A 6,316-nucleotide genomic window follows, 5' to 3' on the forward strand; every position below is an offset into this window, starting at 1 on the left:
TGCCGTTTAAAACAACCTCCTCGCCCGCTCATTGGCGCGGCGCCTCATGAATATTAAGCGCGGCCGCGCGGCGGTTGGCCGGCGCGGGTGAGGTCATTCATTCAAAAAGAGCGCCCGCCGGGGGGACCGGGGAGCGCGGCGAGCGCGCGCCGGGGCGGGGGGCGAGGGGAAAGTTGGCGCGCGGGGGTCGCGGGACCCCCGGGGGACCCCCGGCACCGAGCGGGGACCGCGGGGCTCCGGCACCGCCCGCCGAGCCACGGGGGCGAGGGGCAGCCCCGGCAGCATCCCGGGGGGCCGGGCGGGATCCCCCGGCCGACAATAGCCCGTTATTGCTGCTTTCTGCCCTAAAGCCGTAAGGGGCGGTTCCAGTTGCAGCGCACTGTTTGCGGAGCCGGCTACTACTGCGCGTAGTGGAACCGAGCCCAAAATAAACTCTGCTGACAGTCCCAACACACGACGGGTGGAGAAGGAACTACAGAGCAAGAAACTGAGTGTTTGTGGGGGAAGGAACAGAGTTTTACTCACTCGTTCATCAAGAAATAACTAGTTCTAACACACTTCTACAATTTGTTTGGTATTAAGTTTTCCAGGATTTGCTTGTTATTAAAAGGCTGGTTGCGTACAAGGAAATCTGTAAGCGTGCCCTGCTGACTGAAACCAGACCAGTGTGGCTCTAGGGCCACAGGCTCCTTTGACTCTCTGGAAAGAGCTGTTTCCTATAGGGCAGCTGCCAAATGGTTAAACTGGTATTCGTGGCTGACCACAATTGCTGGTTGGCTTGGAAAAAAGAGCTGTTATTTTTAAGGATGGAGCGGTAAGACTCAGAAACCACCCCACACTGTTATGGGCTGGTCGTAACTGCCATCCTACCATGATAGCCAGAAGAAACAGTTGCCCTCTTTAAGGAACAGATAGTGAAAAGAAGCCTCCACCCTGGGCTGAGCCGCTGTCAGGCAGCAGAGTTTACCAGATACTGCCCTGTGGAAACGCTTATGGCTATAACAACATATGGTCACAGGTTGCCTTTGCTGGAAGAGATCAAAACAAAACGACTGATGAGACACAGAAGAGTGCCAACCTCCTGCTGACAGATCCACTGGGAAGCATGCAGAATTTCACCCAGGATTTTAGCCAAAGTCCTGCCTGGATTTCTCCCTTAGGGTACATCTCAGGCAGTCTAGCAAGCACCCAAATCCAATTGTTATCCATATGCTTATAGAGACCTTACAGCTGTGTCCCTGAGCTTTTCAAAGCATACATGATAAAATCAGTCTTACTAGCCTCTTGCCCTATTTCTACCTTCTAAACCCAAAAGTATAAAACAAGGGGTTCATTCATAAACATTAATGAGGTTACCTGAGGGACTGTATTCTGTAGCATCATCATAAAATAAGACAAGCAATACTACTGCAGGATAATCTCTTTGTAGCTGACAAACATCCCTCTCACCTATTTTTAGGGATACTTTCAAGTGTTCCAAACTAGTTGAATAATTAAGGCTTTTTTTTCTTGGCTCCTGAGTTGCACAATTTTTTATTCTGGAGCACTTTCTTCCTCAAACCACAGTGTCACCCTCCAGAGCACACCAAGCAGAGACCATCACTAAGGGGATGGACAGGCTGTTCGGGAGCTGGCTTCGGAGCGGCAGTTGGCATTGAACACACAGTCCTGTAGTCATCTCCAGAGCATCCCCCCGATTTCTCATCAGCCAAGGGAAACATTCCCTAAGACACTTGTTCTAGGAAGGCCAGGAAAGTTTTGACAGCTGGCCAAGGGGCAAAGGAGATATTTTGGTAGCTGAGAGACAGCTGGGTTGGAGGTTTTATCCTAGCACTCGCAGCATGCTTTTGAAAGCAGAGGAGGGCTGAGTAGCAAATGGGTGAACATAACCCCCAGAGGGAAAGCTTCTACTCACCTCCAGAACTGCCACTGCTGCAATTCTCCTGCAGTGCCCTCAGCCCCACACATTGCACCTGGCCGCTGAGTCTGGGCCCTTTCCTGCCATGCACCAAGAAAGCAACCCAGAAAGTTGGCAGAGCAAATCTAATCCTTTGCTGCAACCTCTTCCAGGCCCTGCAGTCCCCCTTCCTCATGCAGCACCCCTGTCCTCTCCTGGCCCCTCTTGGAGACAAGGCAGCTCACTAACCCAACAAAAAGTAAACAAAGCCCAAAACTCTACCTCCTTTTATGCTGGGTTAGTTTTCTGCTGGATTAGTGGACTGAACCGGTGTACCAAGGAGTCAGGTGAGTACCAGAGCCAAGGCAAAGAAAGGAGTGTGCAGAAGGATACAGCCAGGAGCAGGAACACTCCCAAGTGTGGGTTTGGTAAATTTTGTGAGGTTTAGGGTTGGGGTTTTTTTTTTAATATTACATATTACCACATATTTAGCTATAGGAAGCATGAGAAGAAAACCATAACTAGAAGAAACATTAGGATGCCTGGCTTTTGGCACAGCAGGCAGCAATGTTTGCACTGATGCTAGGGGAGCTCAATACATAGTTCTGTACCTTCCCTTCAGAAAGTCCTGACCTGATGCCCACCAGGCAGGATTTATTTTGACAACACATGCCACATTTTTAAGCAACTGTCAGCCATACCCTACATCCTACAGCAGGGACCCAGGTCAGGCAGTATCTTGAATATAAGGACTGAGGCTTAAAATGTTGGCCACGGTCCCATAGGAAGCAGACAGCTCCCAATACTTGCAGTAGCTTGTTGCTGAGAAGATGGATGGCAAAGACCTGTCCCAGGCAGAGTCACCAAACACTGAAGGCTTCTGGCCCATGGACATGATGTTGGTGCTGTCCAAGAAACAGCAGAGATACAAACAGCTGAGCCCATGCTGTTACCTGCCAAGATGGAATAGTATCTTCTCTTCCACTGGACATGATGGAACAGGGAGGTGGCTGTGAAAAAATATGGAGTCACTGAGGACTTCTCCAACAAATCAATGGACTACATAAATATACTTTAAATTCAGGAAAGTCATCCACAAATGAAATTGCCTTCTTCTGCTCCCTGAAGTAATTGCCTGAAGTCTAGAGTAAGTTCACATATTCTTCACCCAACAGCTGCATCTCATCTGAACAAGTGACAGCTTGGTGGGACTGGCCTTCTGACGGCTCTGTCCTTCTCCTCTTGTGCCAGAGGGCCAGCAAATTAAGGCCCACTGCATACTTAAGTGGTTCAGAAATAAAGGGCTGAAAAGGACCAGAGCCATAACTGAGCGTTGTGGAACACTGATCACTACTCATCAGCTCCACAGCTCATCTGGCCATTCTCACAATGTTCCTCCACCATCTCATTCCCACCGGTGAGACCACGAATGCCTTGGAAGGATCATGGAGGACAACGACTGTGTGTCAAAGATCAGTCCACAATACCGTCCCAGTATGAATCCAGATTGTCTTGATTAGGAAGTTAGCCTGACATTAACTTCTGCTCAAGCTTTTGCTGCTTACACTGCTCAGTACCTGGGACGATTTCAGCCGAAGAGTTGAAGTGATATGATGTCCTTACTGGGTTTGTGTGATATTGGTCAGGACATGTTGTGCTTGTTGTGTTGGATATCTTCATCATGGGCAACACTGCCTGCTTGCAGCTAGGAAGAGGCTGGTGTGAACTCACACACTGAAATTGTAAAGCATCTCAGTGAATTGGAAGTACACCAGTCACAGAAAAATTACTTGGGCCTTCGATACAGTGATATCCCCAAAATGAGCCATTGTGCTGAAAAGCTTCCCAAACATACACCATAATTTCCAGAAGGAATAAAATTTACCTGGTTCCTATTTTGGAGGGGCAGTTCAAATATACAGTGCATTGTCAAAGCAGTTCCCTTACTGAGGGGTTTCTTGGACTCAGATTTGGCAGCATTACTGGCAATAGCCACATAAGCTCCTCTGGTCTGTGGCAGATGTGCTTGGATATGTGCTATTTCACCCCATCAGCCTTCATTTTTCAATGCTGATACCTGAATTTCCACCTTTTTTATCTGTCAGCTGATGCAAGTACCAGAAAGCCAAGAAAGTCTGCAGGGGCAAATAGCTGTAATTGGATACCAATACAGCATCAGTCCATTTGCTCTTTGCCCACCTTTGGAATATGTTGAGCCCATGACTGTGGCATTAAATCAGAAGCACCCATGCTGTTGTGCTCCTGACCATGGCACTGCGGAGCTTATTCAAGGCAAGGAGTAGAGGTGCCTTCAAGAAATCTCACAGGAAAGCTGTCTGCAGTCCTCCTGAGATAAGAAGTAATTTTCCAAGGCCTCCTAGGCTACAGAATGCCATGGGTCACAAAAAAAATAGAAGTCTCCCAAGAAGAAACATGCTTGCAGTTCACAGGGTGAGGAAGTTCTGGAAAACATTTGTGATAAATATTAATCTCTCTCAGGTATGCAACTTGGTTCCCATGAGATGTTGCTTCAAGCAACCTGGACATACAACATCACACTAAAGATGTGCTTACAGCCCTGGCAGAAACACCAGATCAGGGACATCCTCTCTGTCACGAGGGTTTAGCTACAAGGCAGGTGCCAGCACAGGCGCCCTCCACCAGCCCCACTCACAGCCCTTCCCAAGGCTGGGACCACAGCGGACTTGGATGGTTCACAGACAGCTGAGCTCCCTCTCAGCAGCCCTGTGAAACAGTCCCAGCATGGGCACAGCAATCCCAGCACATCATCAGAGGTATCAAACCATCCTGCCCTCAGCCAGTCATTCCATTGTGGTCACTGAGCTGCAGTTCCAGCAGGATAATTATAACTGCATTTGGCGCTTCCACTTCTATCTGCGTTGCATCTCTTCACAACCCGTACCCACTGGCAAAATTCTCTAGTGAAGACTTGACCCGAATGAAAAGGCTGATATAAATACATCCGTAGGGTTCTGCCAGCAATTAGGAGTAAGGATGGGGGGAAATCCCTCCTAGGAATCTAACAAAGCCAGGAAACCTTTTTAAGCAGAACCAGCCTATCAGAGTGACAGAGTTGACATTTAAGGTTGGATGGACAATAGCTACATGAAAAGTGTTAAATGACCTGTTCATCTCACCAGCATATTCATTAGGCTAGTTAGGGGGCTGTTTGAAAAGCCTTCAGTGTGGACCTGGCTTCTCCCACCACTGACCTTCTGTGTTAACATGCAACGGAGACTAAGAGGCTCAATTAACCCTTCTCTAACTGGTATAGTCAAAAGCTGATTGCAAAGGTTTCATTTACAAGTCCAAGTTTTTTATTTTATTTTTAAATCAAGAGTTTAACTTTAGTAAAATGAGAAGGAATCCCTTCATACAAAACCCCCCCTGTCTTACAACACTTGGGATTTCCACACATGGATTTTCTGATGCCTGAATTCCAAGTCCCGTAACTATAATAAAATATTTGTAATTGCTTACTGGGATCTCAGCCAGTTAGAATATTTCCTCTTTAACCTATGAAACAAAAAGAGTGATCTTAAATACATGCTGAAAGTAGAAAATGAAATTATCAATGGTGTTTAAGGAGCTTGGCAGCATGCAAGTTCAGAGAGACAGAGGTTAATCTGTTCCAAATTCAGCTATGAAAAACCTGATGTTCCAACAATTAAAATATTAGTCTAAATGAACAGGTGACCCCCCAAATTCCCTCATGGGGTGGCACAGCCTGTTATCCCCTGTAGCCATATCCCATTAAGCTGACACCTCTGCAGGAGTAGGATACACTCTCAGTTGCACACACAAAATTAATTATTGTCAAATGCACTTCATGGGGACTGAGGTGAGAAATACAAGTTAAAATAATTGACAGTCATACCAGGCAGCAGTTCAAAACCTTCTTGCAGTATAACCACAGGCAAGATAAACAGTTACCTTCACAGGTGGGCTCCCCCCCGTGTCTTGTCATATTGTCCACATTCCTCTTGGGGCTTTTTCTTTCCTTTTCTTTCTCCTCTCCCTGTTTTTGCTTCTCTTCACACCTCGGCCCTGGCTCTTTCCCAGCACATGCTGCCAGGATGCCCAGGGGGTGGCAGGCAGGCAATTTGCCCCTGCACACCTGCTCCATGAGATTTGCCACTGCAGTACAGCACCTCCCACGCTTCCAGACTCCTGGAAATTGCGTGCCCCCTGCATACTGCCTCCTTACATTCCTGGCTCGTCTCTGCTCCCTCATCTAACACATCCCTCCTGCCACAACACACTTTCTTCAGGCGTCTCCTTCCATGCTCAGCTACCACAGGGCCATCTGCTTTCATGTATCTTCTTTTTAAAGATGCACTATCCCAAACCCCTTGTAAACCCCAAGCAACCTGGCATGAGAGTGATGAGCAACACTCA

The sequence above is a fragment of the Corvus kubaryi genome, unplaced genomic scaffold, assembly GCF_017639235.1.
Source record: "Corvus kubaryi isolate FWS band 111438036 unplaced genomic scaffold, C.kubaryi_AGA036_p1.0 37395, whole genome shotgun sequence".
NCBI lineage: Eukaryota > Metazoa > Chordata > Aves > Passeriformes > Corvidae > Corvus > Corvus kubaryi.